The 26712-nt window shown below is 44.0% G+C and overlaps 1 protein-coding gene across 2 annotated transcripts in view; it reads left to right on the top strand.

Annotated features, from left to right (window-relative positions):
* The window catches only part of PAFAH1B2 (platelet activating factor acetylhydrolase 1b catalytic subunit 2), a 395905-nt gene that overhangs the window by 173598 nt on the left and 195595 nt on the right, over positions 1-26712 (top strand). The window contains exon 2 of one of the 2 annotated variants that reach the window (XM_044080966.1): positions 15733-15855. The exons of the other annotated variant lie outside the window; for it this stretch is intronic. The gene's annotated coding sequence lies outside the window, so the exon portion shown is untranslated. The remainder of the gene's footprint in view (positions 1-15732; positions 15856-26712) is intronic. 2 annotated transcript variants of the gene reach the window in all.

The raw sequence follows: 26712 nt of genomic DNA, 5'->3' as shown, positions 1-26712 counted from the left end.
CTTTCATGCAGATAGGGTGTCCCTCAGGACCAAATCCCTCCTTCATGCCCAAGGTAGTATATAGTGTGGCTCTTAATTAGTCCATTCATTTCCCAACCTTTTCTAATCCACAGAACAAAGGGGAACAGATACTGCACTCCTTAGATGTGCATAGACAACTTAGATTTTACTTGGACAGGACTAAACCTCAAAGGAAATCTGAATAACTGCTGGTGGCATTTGCTTCCGGGGCAGAGGGGAAGGCTATTTCAGAGCAAACCATTTCTAAATGGATAGACCATTGCATTCATTTCTGCTATAAGCACTATGGAAAACTTATCCCACAGGGGATTAGACCACATTCTTCAACCAGGGCTGCATCTACCTCTACAGCCTTTCTCGGAGGTGTCCCTACCAGGGACATCCTAGAAGCTGCTACCTGGAATTCTGTACATACTTTCACCAAGCATTACCATTTGCCAATTTTCTCTAAATCCAGAGCTGGCTTTGCCACTGCAGACTTTCACGGCCTTATAGCTGGTCCTAATGGTGTCTAAATTCCTTCTCCCATCCTTAGCTTTGGGAATCTACCCAAATGTGATGACTGCAACAGTGAAACATGAAGAACATAGTACAGTTGTGTACACTTGCCATAAATGTAGATGTTAGTGTATTCACTGTTGCAGTCCTGGTTACCCTCCCTCCAGCCCCCTGACTTCTTTTGGCTATACCTGTATTCTCCTTTACTATGCTTAAAAGCTTTTTGGTGGACATCTGGGGCAAGAAAAACTGATGTAATGACGTCGGCTGCATGCTTTATACCCCTGACTACCTAACATCATGGAAGATGAGACCGCAACCGACGCAGGACCCAAGACTTTGATAGGCCGACTGAGGGCTACTGCAAGCAGATAACCCAAATGTGATGACTGCAACAGTGAATACACTCGACCATCTACATTTATGGTAAGCGTACACAACTGTACTTTCTGTGCCCTCTTTAATGTGAGAACCATTCGCCGTAGAGCTCTTTTTGTAGAGAATTATTTTCATATTCAGTCTTCGAATTCCGATATGGCGTTCGTTAGCCAACAATAAGCAGACATTCCAAAAAAAAAACGTAAAGATAGAGACAGGCCACACAAGGCTAAGCCTTCGGCGAAGCTACCACTAAGCAAGTCGTCAATTCTGCGGAATTCAGTGAGACGCTTTCGCAGACCCTGATGCCTAACTCATTTTTTGCGCAGGCCTCTGCTGAGACCCTTTTGGAGTCTGGTATGCCATAGAAGTCCACTTCATCTTCCGAGCCTTTGGCTGTCTCTGCCTCGGTTGGGTCCGGAGCCGCACCGGAGGCACCGACTTCCGAGGAGGCCGTTTGCACTACCGATTCTAGGCAAAAAAAATGTCTTCTCTTCCGACTACTGTTTCTCAGAGACCGACTGATTCTCTCAGGCCTCGAAGCCAGGCCACTACTTGGAAATCTGCTTGTAGCTATCATCTTGCTACTGCTCCCCCACCTCAAGCTCAAATGCTTAAAATGGCGGAGGATCTCATCCCCCTTATCTGAGGTACTCAAGTCCCCACTCTGAAAAGGAAAATGCTTCCTTCTTCTTAAAATGATGACAGACCAAGAGTCTGAGGAATTTGATTATTCTGCCCTTGAAGAGGAACAACAGCCCTAAACTGTTTGAGGATTCAGATGCAGAGGAGTCCATCCCCTTTCCCTCCCCTCCAGAGGACCTCTCCTACGGGGAAACCCTTCACTCCCTCAGGGAACATTTTCAGTGGGATTCTCAGGACTACCCATGGTCAAAAAAGTGACTTAGAGTTTCTGGACCTGCCCCAGCACAGACCCCTGGCCATCCCACCTATTCTAGAAGGGGTGGAGGATGTTTTCCTTGAATCCAGTTTAGCCCCTGATGCCCGCCCTGCCCCCTGTTCCAGCTAAACCAGACAGGTACTAAAGAGTACCGGATTCTCACAGATGCCTATACAGGAACCCTGCTGCAGACCCTGAGATCATTACACAGGGACCCAAAGGAGCTAAGACTAGTTCTGCCAAGAATCCTCTTCCTTCTGATAGACTCCAGAGCTCTGGACAGATGGGGTAAGAAAGTATACACCTCTGCAACCTTAGCTATCAGAACACTCGGTTGTCAGTTCCATATGTTAAAATATCAACACCCTTTGGAACAATTAAAACAGAAGATTGCTACCTCTCCTGATGGTGCCAACTCAAAAGAGCTGGCAGAATTACTACACTCTGCTTGTCAAAGGGCCAAGCACTCATTACAATGTGGATATGACACCCTAGAAGCCTCTAGCAGGGCAACAATGACAGGATCTGTTATTAGAAGACATGCATGGCTGAAGGAAGAACCTCTGCCTGATCATGTCATGTCTAAACTTATTGATGCACCCCTAAGTAAGGAACACCTGTTTGGGAAAAAGGCAGAAAACATGCTGAAAAAGCTGAAAGACCAAGCAAAATCTATGCAAACAGTAAAATATTTCTTTCAGGTTCAACCACCCAGATTCAGCAAGAACTTCCCCTCGAAGCACTGGGCCTTCCCTGCACCCAGCAGACAGGGCCAAAGTAAGCCACACAGGGACAGGACATCCAGGCCCTAATCCCAGCCCCACAGGGACAGGATATCCGGGCCCCTATCCCAGGGCCAACAAAGAAGCAAACAGTGGACCACTTCCACTTCTAAGGCAGGGAGTTCTAAGCCAAGCTTCTATGGTAAGCACTCTCAATAACCCCCCCCCCCTCTGCCCTCCTTTCACTCATCTAAAACTAGGAGGAAGGCTCACCCTCTTCAAGGACAATTGGGTCTCTGTAACCAAGGACCAATGGGTATTAAAAATCATTTCTCAGGGATACAGATTCTCCTTCAGCGAACTCCCAATTCCAATAGGGTACCCAGACCTCCCCCCAAAACCAGTGGGCAGAAGCATTAAAACAGGTAAAAACACTAATATCCCAGGGGGCAGTAGAATCTGTCCCTCCAGATCAAACAGGAAAAGGTTTTTACTCCAGACTATTCCTTGTTCCCAAAAAAGAGGGCACTTTGCGCCCCATCCTGGATCTATCCAAACTGAACACCTCTTTGGTGGTCCCCAGATTGAAAATGCTAACCTTGCAGCAGCTCCTGCCTATGCTCTCACAATATCCCTGGCTAGTGACACTAGACCTAAAAGATAACCTACCTCCACATCCCCATCAGGGAATCATGCAGACAATTCCTGGGCTTCAGAGCAGGCAATCAGCACTTTCAGTTCTCTGCACTGCCCTTTGGCTTATCTACTGCTCCCAGAGTATTAACCAAATGCTTGGCCCCGGCTGTAGCATTCTGCAGGCAGAGAAATATACAGATTTACCCTTACCTGGACGACTGCCTCATTCAGGCGAACAGCAAAGAAAAGTTGCTCCAGGATCTTGTCTTTGTCAGAAAACTCCTAACTTAACTAGGGTTCACCATCAACAAGAAAAAATCAAAGCAAAACCCTTCCAGGAAAATGGTTTCCTGGTAGCTGTGCTAAACACAGCAACCCTAATGGCTTTCCTGTCCCCGGAAAAGCAGAGCGTCCTGCCTCTACTTCATCCAGTTGGCTTCCAGAAGTCACCTCACTGCGAAGAAGTTCATTCAAGCTCTGGGATACATGGTATCTTGCATCCTTCTCATTCCTCTCACCAGGCGTCACATGAGAAAGCTTCAGTGGTACTTAAAGAACCTTTGGTGCCAGCACTCTCAGTCCCTAGAGACCACTCTCCAACTGATCCCTTGCACAAGGGACGAATTTCTCTGGTGGGCAGAGGCCTGTGCCATGAACAAGGGTCTTCCCTTCATCTTCCGGCCAGACTGTAACCAACGACACCTCAGACATAGCTTGGGGCTCTCACCTAGCAGGCAGGTGTACCCAAGGCCCCTGGAATGCCCAGCAACTTCACTTGTACATCAGCCAGAAAGAAATGATGGCAGTGCAAAACGGTCAGACTTTCTTCCAACCCCATCTCGGTCAGGGGTCCTCCTTATAACAAACACCAGTAATGTGGTACATCAACAAGCAGGGGGGCATTCAGTCTTACCCCCTGTGCAGGTTAGCCATGAGTCTATGGCTTACAGCCACCTGCATGGGGCTACTCCTAATTGCCCAGTTCTTACCAGGGATCAGCAACACACTGGCAGACCACCTAAGCAGAAACTTACTGGACCCCCACAAATGGCAGCTCCACAGAGAAATCTTTATGCAAATCCCCCAGGAGTGGGGGACCACAGAGGTGAATCTCTCTGCCTCGCACCTCAGCCACCAGCTGCACAAGTATTGTTCCAGGGAGCATCACCTCCTAACATGGAAGGTGGATGCCTTAACTTTCCCCTGGAGCTCCCTCTTTGTGTACGCATACCCTTCTCTGCCCCTTATTCCCAAGGTTCTGATCAAAATAAGAGAGGAGAGACCAAAGGCCATAGTCATCGATCTAAATTGGCCCAGACAGCATTGGTACCCCCTACTACGCAGTCTAACCTTACAACCCTCGAAACTGCTTCCCCTATGGTCAGACCTCTTGACTCAGGAGAGGGGGAAGGTACTGCACCCAGACCTGCAGACTCAAGCTTTCAGCATGGCTCATGCACTAAAAACTAAGAAGTCATTGTTAAGCAAACAGGTCCTGGGCATCATCACAGAGGCCAGAAGGCCCAGCACAAGAAAATCTTATGCAGGAAAATGGAAAAGATTCTGCTAGCTATCACCTCAACCAGAAGGGTCTCTGAACTTCAAGCTCTCGTGGCTGCCGAGCCCTTCATAATTTTCCATGCAGACAGAGTCTCCCTGAGGACTATTCCCTCCTTTATGCCCAAGGTGATATCTGATGTGACCCTTTAAATCAGGCCATACACATTCCCACCTTCTTTCCCAACCCTCAAAACAAGGGGGAAAGAATTCTACACTCAGACATGCGCAGACAACTCGGATACTATCTGGACCCGCACAAAGCCAGTTAGAAAAACTGACCAGCTTATTGTAAGCTTTGCGCCCCAGGGGCAGAGGGGAAGCCCACCTCCAAACAAACCATTTCCAAATGGATTTTACACTGTATCCCTTTTTGCTACAGACTACATGGGAAACCCATCCCTAAGTCGATTCGTACCCACTCCACAAGGGCAACTTCCACTTCTTTCCTCAGAGGAGTACCTACCAGGGACATATTGGAAGCAGTCACCTGGACCTCTGTCCATACCTTTACAAAGCATTACTACCTACCTCTGTTTTCTAAGTCTAGGGCAGGGTTTGCCTCTGCAATTCTGCAGGGCCTCCTGCCCCATACCTAAGATTGTACCTATCCTTCCACCCTTTACGTCAGCTTTGGGACTCGTCCCACAGGTGATGACTGCAACAGTGAAACACGAAGAACATAGTACAGTTGTGTACACTTACCATAAATGTAGATGTTTGAGTGTATTTACTGTTGTAGTCTTGGTTTCCCTCCGTCCATCTCCCATTTCACATCTTCCCCTAGGGGGACACATGCTTCCCAAGGTGGCTGTTTGCCACCAGGACCACTTCTCTCTTTTCCCTTGTGCTTCTGGCAGGTTAGGGCAAGAAAACCTGATGCAATGTCGTCGGCTGCCTTGCCTTTATAGTACTGATGACCTGACTTCAGACTACATGGACTCTTTTATTCGGGCTGGCAGATGGCTACCACAGCAGGGATAACCCACAGGTGATGACTGCAACAGTGAATACATTCGAACATCTATATTTATGGTAAGTGTGCATAACTGTAAATGGTACTTGCATATTATCGCAACCATGTTCTGTACAGGACAAACGGCTGTTTTCTAAGCTGTACTCCTCCCGGTCAGTGTAGTCAAATGTTTGTAATGACGAGAATTAAACACTCCTTACTACTTCTTTCTACCAGATAAATATATTTAGTTTTTCTATTTTTCTTGACGGTAGTCGGGCAGAGAAAGATGTAAGCGTGAGTGTGGTAACACCCTAATGACTTTTACCCATTCGTCCATGCTACCTGTTTCAACCAACAACTTTTAAATCCATGACATCAGTTATACAGACATTTACATTTCTGTATAGAGAAGTGGCTTGTCAGTTCCTAAATTTGCTGGTGAATCCCAATCTTTTATCCTTCATAACATTTATGTGACTGCAAACCTTTTTTTGCACCAGCTAAGTTTATAATGCCGGTGTTTCAATTTTTTCACGTGCTGTTTTTGCCTGTGTAATTGCTTAACAAAGCAGATAAAAACTGTCTGTAACAACAACACAACAGTGGCAAAATTTTGAACCAGAAATTAAATCACTTCGGCTAAAAACACTTACAGAAGAGCTTTTGAAATGGATTACAGTTAAGTAAGACACATGAATACATATTCTGATATCGCCTGCCATAATTACAGTATCAGGTAGTGACATTTGGATACTGTGATAATTTACGACATTCTGCTTTACAACCTCTATGCATAGTTCAAGCTGTGACAGAAAACAACTGTAAAACAACAAATAAGTCACTGTTATTAAGATATGAGCTATTTCACTAAGCCATAATGATAGATGTTAAGTTGTCTATCTCGCCTTCATTCTTGCTGGTTGGGTTCGGAGCCGATCCTCGGCTCCGACTCTGCCATCATCAAAAGCTCGAGAGCTGCTTACTGGCTCAAGACCCTCTATATCCCATGATGCCTGGCGCTAGATACCCAGATCTCGTTTGCCGCTTCTGCTGCGAGGTTGTTCTACTGGCTCAGGTCGTATAAAACTTTATTATATCGTTTTGTTTCTGTCATAAAACTCTCTTTTTTAGTATAAAATTAGTCGTTGGATATCAACTGTTGTATTGTAGCTAGTTTCTTCCTAATCCTTGTTATTTTCCTCAGAAACTTGTTTAAATTAGAGAGTCCCCCCCTTCTCTCCCTTTCCTTACCATAGAAAGGTTTTCCGTTTAAGTTGGAGGATAACCTTTTCTCTCTATGTACCTCTTAAAAAAAAAAAAAAAAAAGTTCTTCTCTATTATCACTGTTAGTTGTTTAGTGATAGTTAACTATAGTTTTTTGTGTTGTAGTAGTACATATATATATATTCCTGCTTGAAGTTTTTGTTGTGGTAATTGTAGTGTGTGTTTTCTAGTGGTTAGTTGTGTGTATCTTTCTTGTTCCTTGGTTTTCCTTCAGAATGTCCAAGGATCCTAAGCCGTACGGATTCAAGAAGGACCTTTTCCATGAGGTCCCTGAATTATCTGTGCCACTTTACCCGTCTTCAGAGGGATCTCCTTAAAGAGCTTGGCGATACCCTCCAAGATCCATCAGCTGAGGGGGCCCAGGCTAAGGCAGCCTCCTAGCTGGCGAATCTTAATTCAGTGGTAAACTCCTCCATGAGGCTCATTTTGTATGCAGCTGATGGTGCGAGTAGAGCCGCAGGCACAGGCGTTGCCCTAAGGAGGCACGTTTGGATGCGGCTGTGTAACTTTGCGGAACCTTTCAGAACGTCTTTCACCAACACCTCCTTTGATGGTTCCTCTCTGTTTGGATCACAGGTGAAGGATACCCTTACCAGGGGTGAGCAGGAAGGCAAGACTCTCTCTGCCGTAGGAGTCAGTTTTTCTACTCCTTCCAGACCATACCCCAAGGGTCAGAAGACTGGAAAGATGTGGTTCCGGAAATCCCAGGGAGCCTTGCCGGACACACGTGGTGAGTTCCCATCCAGGGGCAGAGGAGGGAACAAATAGACGCCGCTCTCGTGGCAGAGGGGGTCCGTAAAATCAGGGCAGCAGAGAATCCTTCTCTGAGAAGCCCTTCCAGCATCCCTGAAGGGTTGCCCGGGCTGCCCACCTCTGGAGGTAGCCGAGGGAAGATTATTGCTGTACCCAAGAGCCTGGCGAGACATAACACAAGACAAATGGGTACACTCCGTTATATCTGGAGGCTACAGAATTCCCTTTGTTTGCACCCCCTTAAGGTCAAACAAGTCCCTTCCAGATGTTCCACCCAATCTAAGGGACCAAGCAGTTCAAGAAGTCTCAAAACTGCTAAGAAAAAGAGCCATCCAGCAAGTCCCAGCAGACCAACAAGGATCCGGAATTTACTCAAGGTTCTTTTTGGTACCAAAAAAGACGGGACTGGAGACCCATTCTGGATCTTGGCAGACTGAACAGGTCTGTACAAAGAACGAAGTTTCGGATGGTCACGCTACAGTCCATTTTTACCCTTCCTGGGTCAGGACAATTGGATGTGCTCTATAGATCTTCAGGATGCGTACTACCACATCAAAATGGACAGGCGGTCCAGAAGATTCCTCCGCTTCCAGCTGGGAGCCAGCCATTATCAGTTCAGAGCTTTGCCCTTTGGTCTCACCGCAGCCCCCAGGGTGTTCACCAAATGTATGGCAGTAGTTACCGCTCACCTGAGACGGCAAGGATTCCAGGTGTTTCCATATCTAGACGACTGGCTCCTCACTGCTACCAACAAGCATCACCTTCTGCGAGTCAGAGACTGCACTATCGAGACTTGCTCCAGGCTAGGTATCACAATAAATTTCAAAATGTCTGCATTGTCGCCCTGTCAATCTATCACCTTTTTAGGCGCAAATTTAAATACCAAAGACATGTCAGCGAGCCTCCCACCAGACAGGATATTAGTGATTCGCCAACATGTAAAGATTTTATTAACATGCAAAAGAATTCAAGCCAGGTTTGTCCTCCAAACTCTGGGTCTCATGGCAGCAGCGATCATACTTGTCCCTCTAGCTCGTTTTCACATGAGAATTCTAATGGTCCTTCCAGCAGCTTCCCATGTCTTACATGATTATGATCACACAAGCATGCAAGAAGCACCTTGCGTGGTGGATGGTCTCCACATTAGTGTCCCAGGGCAGACCATTTGTACTCCCCCCTCCAGTTGCTACGGTGACCACAGACGCCTCCCTGATCGGGTGGGGGGGGCATTATCAGGGCAGAACAGTCCAAGGCACCTGGCAACCTCACAAGTACCATCTGCATATAAATGTCTTTGAGATGAGGGCCGTGCTCTTAGCGCTGCAAGCTCTTAAGGACTCTTCCTACCGGGACCATTGCAATTCAAATGGACAGTGTCAGTAGTATGGTACATCAACAAGCAGGACGGAACCAGGTCCTACCCCCTATGTTGAGAAGCACTCAGACTCTGACAATGGGCGATCTCTTCCCAACGGTTTCTGATTGCAACGCACATCCCTGGGAAGTCCAGCGTCATAGCAGACAGGCTGAGCAGAGCAATTCTCATGCCTCACGAGTGGTCTCTGAATCAGGTAATTGCGGACCAAATCTTCCGCAGATGGGGACAACCTTGCTGCGACCTTTTTGCAACTCCTTTCAACAGCAAGTGCAGCAATTTCTTCTCTCTCCTTCCACTTCCCGGGCATTCCCCCAGAGATGCTCTAGTCCACGATTGGCCTCCGGGACTTCTTTAAGCATTCCCTCCTTTTTCCCTAATCCCGAAGCTAATACAGAAAGCTACCGTACTGGGCTGCAAAATGATCCTCATTGCTCCTTATTGACCTCGACAAATATGGTTCCCGTTCCTGCATCGCCATGTTCTCGAGCAGCCTTGGACTCTGGAGCTAGTTCCAGACCTAATGATTCATCAGTCGGGCGGGCTGCACCAATCCCTACTATCTCCCCAGCTCACTGCTTGGTTGCTCCACTTCCAACTTTAGCCAGGATTCCGGATATCTCCCCCTCTGTGCGCAAAATCATTTTGTCATCGCACAAATCTACAACTAGAAAAACTTACGCTAGTAAATGGGAAATGTTTTTCTTCCTGGGTAGAGGCTTAGACTATAGTCCCCTTTTCAGCCCCTGTACACCACATTTTGGAATTTCTTGCGGAACTCTTCCATGCTGGATCCGCTTCCGCTACAATTAGAGTTCAGTTAGCTGCAATTTCAAATTTTCACATTGGCCTGTCGGAAAACAATATCCTGTCTCATAAGCTATGCAAAGCCTTTCTTAAAGGAACCGCTCTGCTCAGGCCCCCAGTGAGAGATCCTCCACCACCGTGGGATTTAAATTTGATTTTAGCTTCTCTAATTTTGCCCCCTTTCGAACCTGCAGCTTCTTGTTCCTTGAAGTTCTTATCTTGGAAAACCCTTTTTCTGGTCGCTATCACTTCAGCCAGAAGAGTTTTGGAACTTCAGGCTCTTTCTATCTGTCCTCCGTACCTCATGTTCCACAATGACAGGGTTGCACTCAGAACTAATCCTTCTTAAGGTCTCTTCAGAGAGTAAGTTGAATCAGTCCATAGACCTTCCTGTGTTTTTTCCTAACCACTCCAACAGGGCAGAATATAAGTTGCATCACTTAGATGTTCACAGGCAACTACGCTTTTATTTGCATAGAACTAAGGACATCAGAAAATCGGACCAACTTTTCCTGTCTTATGCAGTCGGCAAACAAGGTCTTCCAGTCTCCAAAGTAACCTTATCCAGGTGGTTGACTTCTATCATCACATTTATATATCAGTTGAGAAATAAATGATTGCCAGTTAAACCTAAAGGTCACTCCACCAGAGCTTTATCCACTTTGGTGGCCTTTCAGGCTAGGTTGCCTATGGAATCTATTTGTGCTGCGGCTACGTGGGCCAATCCACATACTTTCATTTCGCATTACAAGTTGGATGTGGTTTCCAGGAGCAGAGCTGATTTTGGTTCCACTGTTCTGAAGAGTCTGTTCCGATGAGCCATCCAGGACTTTAGGTGCTAGAGATGCTGTCCCAACCAGCAAGAATGAAGGCGAGATAGACAACTTAACATAAAGAAGTTATGTACCTACCATAACGTTCCATGTTAGTTGTCTTCTTCTCGCCTTCTATCTTGCGTCCCACCCTCCATCCCCCTATCCTAGTGGACCAAGAAGAGTTCCTCTTGAATTTTCACTGGCTGAGTCTTCTCTGGCTTTTCCTTTCTGACTAGTAGTCTCTCAAGTAGGATCTGTGCATTCTAGGATAGGATTCCTTTATTATTATGTCTGCAGTTAGACTTACCAAACGAGATCTGGGTATCTAGTGCCAGGCATCATGGGATATAGGGGGCCTCGAGCCAGTAAGCAGCTCTCGAGCTTTTGAAGATGGCCGAGTCGGAGCAGAGGATTGGCTCCTAACCCAACCAGCAAGAAAGAAGGTGAGAAGAAGACAACTAACATGGAACGTTATGGTAGGTACATAACTTCTTTTTCCCTGTCACACACTTCCCAAGTCAGTTTTACTACATATTTCAGCAGGAGAATGGCTCGTAAATGAGCCGCTTCACCTGCTACGAATGTGTTTCAATTTTTTCCTGTGCTGTTTTTGCCTTTCTGTGTAATTGTTTAACAAAGCAGATAAGAACTGTCTGTAACAACATCACAACACTGGCAAAACTTTATGAGCCAAAAATGAAATCACTTTGGCTAAAAGCATTTACAGAAGCGCTTTTAAAATCGATTACAGTTAAGTAAGACACATACATACATTCTGATATTGCCTGCCATAATTACACTGTTTATTAAGACATGAGCTATTTCAATAAATCATTATAGTTCCCTGACACACACTTCGCAAGACAGTTTTACTACATATTTCAGCAGGAAAATGGCTCGTAAATGAGCTGCTTCACCTGCTCCGAATGTGGTTGCGATAATACGCAAGTACCCTGTAAACTGTTGAAACAAAAAACACCGTAGTAAGCTCCAAACCTTTTGCATAGTCCAGGATATATGAAATAACTGTTGAAATATCACAGCGCAAACAATTCCACAAGAAGTTAAGCACTTTCACTTAGGTCTATCCCAGGCTTCATCAGAACATGGAATAAAATCCATCAGCCACTTTTAAACAAATTCAAAAATTGTCAGCCAGTAGTAACATCTCATGCATAATTAATTCAATAAATTCATTCCCCGTGCATTATTTAAAGCCACAGTAAAATATATGCTGTAGTAAACCTTTGTGTTAAAACAGTAGCAACCAACATTAATATGCATATTCTAGCTGCCATAATAGAATACATGCTGTCATTAATCCTTGTTTTAAAACGATAACAAAATGAATGCATATACTGTTTCCTTTTCTAAAGTTTAGCCGCCCTTAATTTAAGGACACTGTTAATACTAACATGATCATTCAGTCCTGCTTGAATCCAGCCTAAGCTGCAATTATAGTTCTTTGTATTCTAAAAAGGCTTCCCACAGTCAGAGAGACCATTGAAAAGAAGAATATATGAACACATTCATGAGATCTCCCAGAAAAAAGATACAAATGCCTTATTTAGACACAAGAAAGACTGTAAGAATTATATTTTCAAGTTCTCTGTACTTGAACAAGTGAAACCAGGTATAAGGGTGGACTGTGGGAAGCCCTTTTAGAATTAAAAAAACTATACTGGCAGCTTAGGCTGGATTCAACTAAAAACAGGACTGAATGATCATGTTAGAATTAACAGTGTCCTTAAATTAAGGCAGCTAAACTTTAGAAAAGGAAAGAGTAAAACAAGGATTCATGACAGCATGTATTTTATTATGGCAGCTAGAATATGCGTATTCATTTTGGTTGCTACTGTTTTAACACAAGGGTTTACTTCAGCATATATTTTACTGTGGCTTTAAGTAATGCAGGGGGGTGAATTTATTGAATTAATTATGCATGAGATGTTACTATTGGCTGACAATTTTTGAATTTGTTTAAAAGTGGCTGATTGATTTTATTCCATGTTCTGATGACGCTTGGGATAGACTTAAGTGAAAGTGCTTAACTTCTTATGGAATTGTTTGTGCTGTGGCATTTTAACAGTTTTTTTCATATATCCTGAACTATTAAAAAAGGTTTGGAGCCTGAACTTCTTGTGGAATTGTTTGTGCTGTGATATTTCAACAGTTATTTCATATATCCTGGACTATACAAAAGGTTTGGAGCCTGCTACGGTGTTTTTTGTTTCAACAGTTTTATCTTTTGGTGCTTTTTTCTGCTGCTTGTACATAACTGTACTTTCTCCAAGCTGTGCCGGTTGCACAAGTGCAATCATCATCAGTTAAGTCTAAATTTACTTCTAATAATGGTAAGCAACTCATCCAACTTTTTACATGAGGAACACAGATCACCAGTGTTACTACTGCTGCTGTGTCTTTCGGCTTTTCCCGGTTAGGGGTCACCACAGCGGAACTCTGGTCCGTTAATGATTGGCAGTAGATTTTTACGTGCCAAATTGCCAGCTCTGACACACAACCTTCAACGAAGGTACGCCCATTCACGCATGTCACCACACAGAAGTCACTCTAGCTGAGAATCGAACACGACAACGTCTTACTGTGAGGCGACAACGCTACCACAGCACCACCACCGCTGTTACCTTTAAATGTGCATAAGCGTTTATTATACTGTACAAGATGTGTGTGCTTCAGCAAATCGTTAATGGCATACTTTTAAGGAAGCCTTATTCAGCTTCAAATGAATAAAAAATAAGAGTAATCAAAATCAGTAACCACAGAATTCAAAGAAAACTTAAATTCTGAGAAAATTGCGCAAGCAATATACAACTGAATACTAAAGCAAGTAAAGTTCTGACTGTACAAGTTTTGAAAGTCAGACAAAAGCTGTAATTCCTTTACATAGCTCACAAACACGCACAGTAGCTTCTGCTCAATATCACTTGCAGTTGCACTTCATTTGAACAGTAAAGATCAATAAATCACAAACCAAGATAGGATTGTTTAGATAAACTCTGGATTGTCCATCTACAATCTGAATTTATAACTGAGTAGGCCCCTTGGGGTGGCTAGAGCTTGCCTGCCTAAAACCTATCCCTTTCTAACAACCAGCAGTGAAAATTAAAGGTAAACCAAACTGTAAATCAAAGTACATCTTCTTGTCTACAAGCTTGCCTTCTTACAAATATTAGTAAAAATAAAATTAAATTCATATACAACTTCTCTTACCAGTCAGCTCCACAGTAAGTCACAAACCAAGATATGATTGTTTAGATAAGCTTTGTAAAAAAAATGTTTTTTTCATGTGGCAGCATACTTCCCATCAAAGCTATAATCAAAGAATGCAGATAGATTATAGTTGTTTGATAAACGTGTGTTGTAATGTTTAATGGTTCAGTCCATCACAGTCTACTGGAAAACACAAAATTCTCGTGTAGCCATTACAGTCGGTCCTTTTTACTGGTCTGAATAAACTCCTGTATTGAGAAGACACTATCGGCTGCTTTTGCCTGCCCTAAATGCATACTAGAGAGAGAGCTTTCCTAAACCTGGACATGCACTGCAGGTAGCTGCAGCTTGCAGCCATACTTTTTTGTTCTGACAAGTGTTATCAAGGTCAAATGAATTTAGTAATGATAAATGCTTTTATTTTGTTGTCCCTTTGTTTCTGCTAAAGAGGTTTTCCTTATTAATCTGCTTTACCTCTTAGCATGGTGAAGGTTTACCTCAGGCCTGCAAATTCCTGTCATTTTGTATCAAGATTATGTTTCATACTGGACTTTATACAAGGAAAAAGCAGTGGTATCAAAACCTGTACCACCAGATCACAGCCCAATACCCCAAAGCCAGACTATTCTGTACTTTTTCAGAAGTAATAAAGAATCTGCTGTAGTGGGCCAAATTGCATCCTGTGGTAAAAACACTGATTCTTGACAGCAGGATTTCAGATTGCAGTTGGGAAGGTCTTTATTTCGTATATGCAGGGAAGTCTGGACATTAAAGGAGAAATTAGTTTTCTTTATTTCCTTTGGTTCTGAAAGAATTTTTAAGGCAAACCTGTTCCTTAGAATGTTACAAATCGGGACAAAAGTGATCGTGGCCTTCAATTATAGCTAAGATCTGTTCAACTGCAGGAAGCATTATTTTATTTAGGAATGTAGTGTAATCCACTGACTAATTTGTGGGTCTCTGCCTCCCAGGAGAGCCCAGCAGTCTGATAGATTGTGTTAGAAAGGTAACTTCAGTGGGGTATCTTGGTTGATTTCTTCAGCGTGGCTAACATTCAGGCTAAGTTAAACGAGGTGCACCCAGACAACCATGCTGTGCACTTGCCATGCCTTCCCCTCTCTGTATCCTTTTTTTTCATAGCACTTCTGTTTTGAGCAGTAAAATTCGCCACTTCAGTTTGGCCACACTTCAGTCTATATGTGCTTATCCCCTTCATGTATGTCAGGGTCATGAAAAAGCCAGATCATGTCCTGCTACTCATTTACTAGGTAAAATGTTTAGTAATTCTGTGGAAGGTGCCAGTATCCCAGGACAAACACGTTCACTCATTTAGCACATACACCTACAGGCAGTTTGTTGAAATTCTATTTCACTTAAAATGTGTGTGTGGGATGCTGGAGGAAAGTGGAGCACCTGTGAAAAACAATGCTGTATCCACTCGGAAAACCTCTGCCAGGAACTAAACTGGAGAATTGGGTATGGTCAAAAACATCAGGTTCATTGCAGCAGATGAAATATGTCATGATGCCTAATTTGCCCAGTTAAAAGCAGTCTAGTATAGCTCTTGATGTACTTTCTTAACAGAATATTAAAAACTGGCTACATCCCTGATATCTGTAATTGGGCTATTGTAGTCCTAATCCAAAAGGCAGCCCTTTTACAGATTCCAATAATTATAGACTTATCCTTGCAGGCATGTTGTGCATTGTGATAGTGACTCATCCTGAAATTTAACAAACATGAGCTAACTTCCCTGTGCATGACCTAATCCTATATCATCTTGTATCCTTCCTCAGATTTTTTAGAGCTCAACTGTCACCTTGGATGAAGTTTCCGTCCATGCATTTTATCCTGATCTGATTAAAACATCCGACACTGTACCCCATGATAGAATTGGATGTAAACTCTGAGATCTGAAGGTAAACAAAACCATAATAACTTGGTTCCACAATTTTTTACATGCTTTTAATTTCTTTATTTTCATTTGTTGACCAGGTTGAACCTTGATCACTATGGACCATTTTCAGGTTCAGCTTGGGGGTGGAGGGAAATGTAAAATATCACAAAAAGTTTAGTAGTGATCCATACAGGTGCACATTTACAGAAGTTGTTGTTTAAAGCAATGTATTAACAGGCAGATAGGAAGGAGACAGGTTTGATTTAAATATAGTTAACATAGACATTTGAAAGAAACATCCTGAAAGACAGCAAATTTAAATCTACATTCTCATTGAAAAAAGATCATACCACAGCAAGTGCTGAGTCCTCCCGTCACCACCCATTATCAAGATTGTGCCCTAGGGCCACTCCTTTTTGGTCTCCCTTTCGCAGATGTCAGAACTAGCTCCACTGTCTGGCTTAGCAAATATATAGATGGCCACAAACTTGTGAACATTATCCTTAACCCAACAGACATTACATTCCTTGAAGTAATGTTTAACATTACACATAAATGCTGCAGTTGAAATTTCTTTTCCTTCAGTGTTAATACAAAATTCTGGCATTTGATAAAAATGTTCCATCAGCTGTATACATTGTTGTCTGGCCAAAGGTTGACTGAATTGTGAAATACTGTAGATGCTGAACTTTCAAGTGATACCCATAAAAGTGTTGTATACAGAGCACACTGAGTTGCACACCTGATCCTTTGTGGAGTCAAGAGTTGTGCCATAAAAGTAACTGTTTCTCTTTATGCAGCCCTTATCAGACTGGTTACAGAATGTAATGCCTTGTTCTGTAATTTACTCATACGCCTTCTGGTACAGTTTGAGAAGGTACAGAAACCCTTCACAAAAAGAAACTAGTCTTCTTCAGGTTCCGTCTTATGGTGAAAGACTACAGCAGCTCTATGACTTATCTTACAGCAGATCTGTTTATGGCATACAGAACAGTAAAGGGACCCTTAATGCTTTGAAACCTTTGCTTAGAATATGCGTTCCAGTACCTGAATACAAGCGGGCAATCTGCCTCAAAATGCTGTATCGATTTTACTATGAAGTATGCCAGCTTCATATTTCAAAGACCCCCAGGCCTGTGGAAAAAACTCCCCTTTTTCAGTAAAACTCGGGTCATTGGTTCATATTAAGAAAAACTGGATAGCTACATGGGTAACAGTATGTTCCAACTCTAGATCTGAGGCATCAGGTTGATTGATGCACAGTAGGCCTTCGAGCTACTTCACCAAACATATGAACCTGTAAGGCAACACTGCTCACCACTGTGGATATAACTGTTCCCTTAATGTTCTATTATAAATTTGTTATTCCCTGATGGCACTGTTTTATTGATGGCCTTTAATAAGTCCTAGGTAGTCCTGTTGAAGGTGGCCTTCAGTGAGGTAATTGTATTTCTTGAATGCAGAAGTTTCTGTTTAAGGCCAACAGTAATTTTGTCAGCCTTTTCATGGAAGTTATAGACTTCTGAACATTATTCATCCACTCTTGAAGCTGTATTTGTCGATTCCTAGCTCGCAAACCAGCCCTTTCATGCACATACATAGTCTTTACTATATTGGAAGGTGGTAAGAACTGGATTGTTCCACATTGTCTTCTGGAGAGGCCAGTTTGATTTCGGTCAAGAGTTTGCTTCTTTCTTTTTCTTTTTTAAACAGTTTTTATTTGTTGATTAGGTGTTGCTTTGCAGCTACTTATACTTGTTGGGCTGCTTTTCATAGTATGATGTCCTTCAAGGATGCATCTGCAGTCTTTACAAATGGGTTGTCCTGTCGTCAGGCAGCCCTTCGGTCGGCCAGATTCCAAAGTCTGGGTCTGGCTTCGGCTGGTGTCGCACTTCACCCGACGTCATTGCGGCAGTTATTCGGGTATAAAGGCATCAGCCGACTCCACTTTCCTCAGTCTTTCTTGCCGCGTGGCGCCCGAAGCAGAAGCTGTTCGCAAGTGCCGGTCAGTCAGATCCAGAGATTACTTCTACCGAATACTACTTCGAAGACTTCTATAAAGCTAAGTACCCCGTTGGGGACTCTTTCTTGCCTCAGCCGATGTCAGAGAAAGTTAATAACTGTTTATCTTGTGGGAAACAAATACCTCATAAAGATTTCCACTCCTATTGCATACATTGTTTAGGCCCAGACCACGACGTAGCAGCTTGTCTAGCCTGTGCTTCTTTTAACCGACGGACGCTTAGACGTCGCTCGGATTTTGCTGAACAGATTTTCGGCTCCGATTTTGCCTACATTATGCCGTCGGATCCTCCGACTACGCAAATAACCAAAAAACGCAAAGAAAAGGACCGACACTCGCGGTCCGCGGTTTCGGCCGAAACCGCGGTTAAGCAAACCACGAGTGTCTCTGTTTCGGCCGAAACCGAGCAAGCGGTCCTTTCTTCAGCCGATACCTTGCCTTCTACCGAGGCCTCCTCTAACCTGGTAGAAACGGCTTCTGAAATCCAACCTTCTGTTGCGATTTCACAGGATTTATCAGACACCATTCCCCTGGATATTTCTACCTCTGCACGTGGAGCTGCTAGGCCTCCTCCAGCTATGTCTATTAAGGCCTTTGCCAGGGCTAAAGCAGCCAAAGCATCTAAACCTGTGCATGCCAAGCCCCCCTCTCACAGGCCCAGCACCAGCTCCCATATGCTTTCTTTGGCTGAGGATCTCATTTCTTTAATTTGTGGAGCCCAGCCTCATCCAGACAGGGCCTCTCTCCCTCCTCCAGAAAAGAGGCCTAGAGCAGAGCCCCCTGAGCAAGTATCCACAGATGATTCCTCTGATGACTCAGAACATACAGACCCTCCTGAGGCTTCTTATTCTCCTTACGAAGACTCTGATGCTGAGGAGTCCATCCCTTCAGCCTCTCCTCCTGAGGAATTTTCCTTTGGGGAAACCTTGCATGCTATGAGGGAACAATTTCAGTGGCAGGGCCAAGATTTCTCAGACTCTAGAAAAAGACTTAGGACCTTTCTACATTTACCACAACATAGGCCTTTAGCTATACCTCCAGTTCTACCTGTTGTTGATGATGCATTTAATGATGCTTCCACTGCTCCTGATACTTTACCTCCGGCTCCTGCTAAGCCCGATAGGTACTACAGGGTCCCGGACACTCATCACCACTTATATAAGGCTCCTTTTGCAGATCCAGAGACTATCTCCCAGGGCCCTAAAGCTGTAGCAGCTACTTCTTCTAAAAACCCCCTCCCCTCTGAAAGGGAATCCAGGTCCTTAGAGAGATGGGGCAAAAAAGTTTACACTTCTGCTACTTTATCAGCTAGAGCTTTGAACTGCCAATTTCATATGATTCAATATCAAGAGTTTATGCTTGACCAGTTGACTAAAAAGCTATCCTCTGAAGAATCTTTAGATAAAAAGTATGTTCAAGAAATGGTACATAACATACAGCAGGTTAGTAACCATTCTTTAAAATGTGGCTATGATGCACTGGAGGCTTCCTTTAGATCAGCCATGACTGGCACAGTTATCAGGAGGCATGCATGGTTGAAAGAACAGGCATTACCAGACCATGTCAAATCTAAGCTTGGACAAGGTCAATTTATTTGGTGCCCCCGCACAGCAGGTACTAAAAAAGATGGAAGAGAAAGCAAAATCTGTGCAAACAGTGAAAGATTTCTTACAAGTTCAACCTCCAAGGTTTAGCAGGAACTGGCCCTCCAAGAATTGGTCCTTTCCGGACTCCTCTAAGGCACAAAGAGGCAGGAATAGGCGCTCTAGAGGCAGAAACCAATCCAGGGGTGCCTACAGGGGTCGCCAATGGCAGGGTAACAACCAACGAGGCACGGATACAGCCACCACCACTACAACAACTCAATCACAGTGACTTGGCGGTGACACCGCCTACCAGGGAACAACTAGAAGCACCCTTAGGCGGAAAGCTAACATTATTTTCAAGAAACTGGCACTGCATTACAAGAGACAAATGGATTTTGCAAACTATAGACAAAGGTTACAGGTTCCATTTCCATACTCTACCAGGAAAGAGAGGAATGCCAAACCTACCACCTACTCAAAGGACAGAAGCTCTACAACAAATATCTCAATTATTAAGAATGAGAGCTGTGGAAAAGGTACCATCTATGGAACAAGGGAAGGGATTTTACTCCAGACTCTTCCTGGTACCAAGAAAAGAAAACAAATGGAGGCCTATTCTAGACCTGTCCGCTTTAAACACTTTCCTCATTGTTCCAAAATTCAAAATGCTGACTCTACAGCAGCTTCTTCCCATGCTGGGCAAGGAGTCTTGGCTGGTAACTCTAGATCTCAAGGAGGCATACCTGCACGTCCCCATAAGACCAATTTGCAGAAGATACCTCAGATTACTTGCAGGATCAGAGCATTATCAATTCTCAGCATTGCCCTTTGGCTTATCTACTGCACCCAGAGTGTTTACGAAATGCCTGGCATCAGTAATCGCTCATTGCAGACTTCAGGGGATTCAAATCTATCCCTACCTGGACGACTGCCTGATACAAGCAGACAACAAAAACAAACTAACAGAAGACTTACAAAGAGTCATCTACCTGCTGCAAGCCCTGGGATATACAGTCAATACAAAAAAGTCAAGGCTGATTCCATCCCAAAGAATAACCTTTCTGGGTGCAGAACTGGACACATCAAAACAAATGGCATTTCTAACTGCAGAAAAGAAAGAGCAACTTCCTCTCTACTTCTTGGCATTAACAAAGCAGAACCATCTAACTGCAAGAAAAGTGCTACAAGCTCTAGGCTTCATGGCATCCTGCATAATACTGGTCCCTCATGCCAGGCTGCATATGAGAAAGCTACAGTGGTACCTAAAGAATTTGTGGTCTCAGCACAAGCACAGCCTAGAAACCAGAATTCCAATGATCCCATGCCTGAAGCAAGAGTTCCTATGGTGGGCTCAGGCCTGTCAATCAAACACAGGATTGCCCTTCTGCAAAAGTCAACCAAGACAAACCATCATGACAGATGCCTCAGACCTCGGTTGGGGGGCACACATGATGGACAAGTGCATTCAAGGCCTATGGACTCAAGACCAGCTGCATCTGCACATATAAATCTAAAAGAAATGATGACAGTAAAATTGGCAATCCAGGCATTCAGACCTTTTCTCCAAGAAGGCCAGTTGATGATAAGGACAGACAACACCACAGTTATGTGGTACATCAACAAACAGGGAGGCACACACTCATACCCTCTATGCCGGCTGGCACTGGACTTATGGGATGTGGCTCTGAGCTACAACATTCAGTTACAGGCAATTTATGTACCAGGGAAGGAAAACATTCTAGCAGACATATTAAGCAGAACAACAACAGATGCCCACGAATGGATGCTGCATCCGGACATCTTCAAAACCATCACAAGAGAATGGGGATTACCACAAGTAGACTTGTTTGCATCCCCATTCAATCACCAGTTGGAGAAATTCTGCACAAGGACTTACCACCCACTAGCTTGGAAGGTGGACTCCCTATCTTTCAGTTGGAAAAGCCTGACAGCATACGCATTCCCACCACTTCCTTTGATGCACAAGGTGCTTCTCAAGATCAAAGAGGAACGTCCGAGGATCATTCTGATAGCCCCAGACTGGCCAAGACAACATTGGTATCCACTGCTGAGGAGCATGTCCCGGGATCAAATATGGACACTGCCCCTGATATCATTACTGCTAACACAGAACAACTACAACATCCTGCATCCAAACCTAAAAACTCTGCAGCTAACTGCCTGGAACATCACATAACAGCAATTAACCCAAATTTATCCCAAAGGGTTAAAGATATAATCCTGGAGGCTCGTAGACTTTCAACAAGAAAGAATTATGCAGCAAAATGGAAAAGATATCTCATCTGGAGTACTGCAAAGGGGCAAGATGTGACACTGGTGAACATAGCCAACATCCTGGAGTACTTGGCGGAGCTCTTCCATACAGGCCTGTCCTATTCTTCCATCAAGATACATGCATCAGCTATTTCAGCAGAATACAGCTTGGATCCTCCTGTCTTCTCGCATCCTCTGCTCAGACAGTTTCTGAGAGGAATTAAAATGTAAAACCTCCCAGGAAACCTCCATTGCCAGCATGGGACTTGAACTTTGTGCTAGAAAAACTGACTCTACCTCCTTTCGAACCAGCAGCAACAGCAGAATTACAATACTTATCCTGGAAGACTGCTTTCCTGCTGGCAATAACTTCAGCAAGAAGGGTCTCTGAACTACAGGCATTAATGGCAGTACAACCCTTCCTGATCTTCCATCAAGATAGAGTGTCCATGAGAACAAATCCGACATTTATGCCTAAGGTGGTATCCAGAGTCTCTTTAAATCAGGCTATCCACCTTCCTACATTCTTCCCCAACCCACAGAACAGGGGAGAAAAGCTCTTACATACCTTGGATGTACACAGACAGTTACGCTACTACCTGGACAGGACAAAAACAATAGAAAAACTGACCAGCTTCTGGTAGCATATGCAACAGGAAAGGAAGGAAAACCAATTTCTAAACAAACAATCTCCAAATGGATAGGAAATTGCATTAGATTTTGTTACTCCTACCATGGAAAGAAAACTCCAGAGAACATCAGGCCTCACTCCACAAGGGCTACAGCCACTACCACAGCTTTCTTACGAGGAGTGGCTACCAAGGACATTATAGAGGCTGCTACTTGGACCTCCGTGCATACATTTGCCAAACATTATAACTTACCTCTATACTCTAGATCCCGTGCTGGTTTTGCCACTGCTGTTTTGCAAGGGATCCTGACTACACCATAATCTATTCTCATTTCCTCCTCCCCTAGTTTAGCTATGGTATTCTACCCATTTGTAAAGACTGCAGATGCATCCTTGAAGGACATAGTACAGTTTTGTACCTACCATAAATGTAGATGTCCGAGAGGAATGCATCTGCAGTCAGGATTACCCACCCTCCTTCCCCTCTGAGGTACTCCTAGGGTATTTACCAATCTTCAGCTAGCTTGGGGGGATCTATTATGGTGTATTTGTTTGTATATATGTACATACATGCTTATTTTGTGTGTTTGCTCTCTACTATTTGGAAACTTTGGCATTTATCCAAATTTAGCCATCCAAGAGGGCACCTGGCATCTGGGGCAAGAAACACTGAGGAAAGTGGCGTCGGCTGATGCCTTTATACCCGAATAACTGCCGCAATGACGTCGGGTGAAGTGCAACACCAGCCGAAGCCAGACCCAGACTTTGGAATCCGGCCGACCGAAGGGCTGCCTGACGACAGGACAACCCATTTGTAAAGACTGCAGATGCATTCCTCTCGGACATCTACATTTATGGTAGGTACAAAACTGTACTTTGTCTTTAAGACTGTTTGATTATGCAGAAGTAACTAGATGTAGAATTTATCTCTAAATTTCTGTACATATGTACTGTTTTGCAGATTTTTATTTCAGATTTTACATGCACAACATTTGGAAATGTAATTTGCATATTAGTTTAGGTCTGTTGGTAGATTACACCCTTAACTTTTATTTGATTGCTCTTCTCACACATTGCCTGCAGACTTTCAGCTTTCCCTTACTCTTGAACTGCCATACAGGCAGCTGTAAGTATTTTTGTGGTTAGGTCCCTAACCATGCCCTCTGGCGGCTTATGTGAGCACCCACATCGAAATCTGGGTGTTTTTATACCCTTCCCCAGTGTGCGTGTTGTCACACACTTGTCTGAAGGCTGCCATCACTAGCTTGAGAGTCCAAGCCACAGTCCTCTGCTCATACGGCCGTTATCATGCAAGTTTATGTTTGCAGAGGAGCAGTGTGGCTTTATCTCTACCCTTTTTAATAATTCTGAAGATGTCCTTTGTTATAACTAGTGCAGTATTCATATTACATGGAATTTCCTGCCAAGGATAGCCCCGTGTCCGGACAGTGTACTGAAGCCTTTACATCCCCCTAGCATCGTATATCAGGTGTATGCTCCCCACACAGGCTTGGGGCATAAAGGTTATGTATGTACACTCCCTACCCAGATCTTCTTTGCTGCCAATCCAAATGCCTTTTGCTGAGATGGTTTCTACCAAGTCATTTGCATATTATTGTCCTGTTGGAGTTTCTTTGTTTCTTTTTTGTGTGTGTACTTAGAGTTCATGTCTTCCAGGAAGGGAAGATGTCAATGTGGAAGGCAGGTTCCCCGTAAAGACCATCACAAGAAGTGTTTATTCTCCCTGGGTGCCTCACACAGTTATTACCCAGTGTACCGTTTTGTCGGTGGTGCTGCAGTAGTGTTGTCGCCTCATAGCAAGACGTTGTCCCGTTAGATTCTCAGCTAGAGCATCTTCTGTGTGGAGGCATACGTGAATGGGGCATGCCTTCGTTGAAGGTTGTGCGTCAGGGCTGGTAACCCGGTACATAAAAATCCACTACCACTCACTAGCGGACCGGAGTTCCGCTGTGGTGACCCCTAACTGGGAAAAGCCAAAAGAAGACGAACCTTTTTGTCAGGCTTTAGTGCAGCCCAAAGGACTAGGCAGTCTGGCTCTTTGGATGATGAGGGTGGATTCAGGAGCTGAATCATTGGACGACGACTCGCATATAACTTCACCTTTGAACTTTCGGTCTGAGGAACAAGATTACTTGAGTCCTGATTCTGTCTTTGAGGAATTGTCCTTTTGAGGACCAGTAGTTTGCATAATGGAGCATTTTAAGTGGGATTGCTCATGATTCTCTGATATTCAGAGGTATTATGAGCTGTTGCACATGGAGTTTTCTGAGCCTTGTGCTATTCCCTTTGTGTTGGCTCTATTTGCAGCTGTTTTTTTTGGCTCCTGATTCCCAGCCTCTAAGAATCCTGACCAGTTTTATAAGGTGCCGGATGCCTTTAAGTACCTCTAAAAGTGTCTTTCAGACCCTGTTGTGGTCTCTCTTTCTACTGACAAGGCTTCCAAGCTTTTTCCCCTCTTCCAGTCTTCTACTGATAAAAAACAGTCAGGCTGTGGAGAGGTTGTGGAAAAAGGTGCACACTTCTGATGCTCTGGCCTTCAGGGGCATACATTATCAAACCCATATGACCAGGTATGTTTTGGTCCTTTTACCTGTACTTGGTGGTGGGGGGGGTCAGCCCTTCCTGACTCTAAAGATGAGACTGCTCTCTCCTTATTGAGTTCCACTTGTCAGGTTGCCCCCGTCACTCCATCAAATGTACTTATGATGCAGTTGATGCATCCTCTAGAGCTGCTGCTTCAGGTTCGTTTATGAAGAGGCACGTTTGGCTTTGCTTCCAGGCTTTATTTGATGATATTAAGGCCAAGCTCTTAGATGGTTCTTTGAACAGTCCATTTCTTTGGCATGGCTACTTCTGATTTTTAAGACTCTATAAGGCAAACTTGAAGTGATGTAGGATCTTAAACAGATCATTTTCTCCCATACCCAAATTTCAGAGAAACTAATCTTCTAAGTCAACCTCCTAAGGGGAGGAGGGGTTCCTAATTGTATATTGTCTGATAAACCCAGACAGACTTCTAAAACCCAAAAGCCCCATTTTCAGGTTAAATTTGCCTCTATCTGACACATTTTTTCCTTCCTCTCAGCCAGGTTCCCCTTCTCTCCCTTTTGGCAACACCTTAAGTTAGACTCCTGGGTTCTGTACATTATCCATCACAGTTATTTTGTGGTATGGGAATCTCTCCCCCCTCTAGCCTTCCAAAGCCTGCTCATTTTCATGTGGTTCTGCAGGGTTTACTGTACCCAGGACACCATTGTTCTAGAATCTTAGAGGAACAGGGTTGTACTCCAGCATGTTTCTGGTTCCTAGAAAAGAGATGTCTTGGAGACCAGTTCTAGAGCTCTTCTAAATACTTTTCTAAAGATTCCTTTATCCTGGATGCTTTCCTTACAGACTGTGTTTCCCACACTTACTTCCACAGGCCTTTCTGGTCTCCCTAGACCTAAAGGATGACTATCTTCATATTCCCATTCACTCTCTGCTCAGGAAGATTTTACATTTCTGTGTTTCTTCCACTCATTTTCATTTCTCTTCTTTGGTCTTTCTACTGTCCAGAGAGGGGCTACACATTAGATGAACACTATCGTATTATTTCACAGGCTTCAGGGAATCCAGATATTCACAAATCTGGGTGATCTGCTGCTTCAGGCTTCCGTTCAATCTAGGCTTTTGCAGGATCTGCATTTCACCATGTTCCTTCTCCACAATCTGGGGGTCACCATCAATCTCAAGAAGGAAGCCTGAGTCCTTTTCAAGACTGCATTTTTCTGGGTTGCAGAATCCAAACCATTCCAGTGTTGACTTCTGTTCCTGCTCCCAAGGTTCTGTCTTTGAGAAATAAATAAGCGAAAGTGACAACCTGCTTCCATTCTCGGTTTCCAAAGCCCTAGGATTCATGGCATCTACCATTTCCATGAATCCCTTTACCAGCCTTTTCCCTTTATCTGGAAGCTTCAGTGGTATCCAAAGGTTGTTTGGTTCCAGTATTGCCATTCTCTGGAGTTTCCAATTCCCTTACTTCCTTGTATCAAACTCGAGGTTTTATGGTGGGTTCAGCAGATCTCCCTCAATTTGGGGCTGCATTTTCAGTCCCCTACTCAAGAACTGTTGATGTATGCTTCTGATTTGGGGTGGGAAGCCTCTTCAATAATGTGAAGGCTCAGGAACTTTGGCCCCATCATCAGAGATCAGACCACATCAACATAAAAGAAATGTGAGTGCTCATTCTTGCTCTTCATGCCTTCCATTCTTTTTGGTCTCCAGGCCCTTTTAAAGGTCTTTTATAGACACCACCACAGTCAATGTGGTACATCAACAAACAAGGTAGCATAAAGTCTTACCTTC

This window comes from Protopterus annectens, chromosome 8.part0, assembly GCF_019279795.1.
Source record: "Protopterus annectens isolate FY-2018-M chromosome 8.part0, PAN1.0, whole genome shotgun sequence".
NCBI classification, from domain to species: Eukaryota; Metazoa; Chordata; order Ceratodontiformes; family Protopteridae; genus Protopterus; species Protopterus annectens.
The sequence above is the reverse complement of the archived record's forward strand: the minus strand, read 5'-3'. Positions and strand labels throughout refer to the sequence as shown.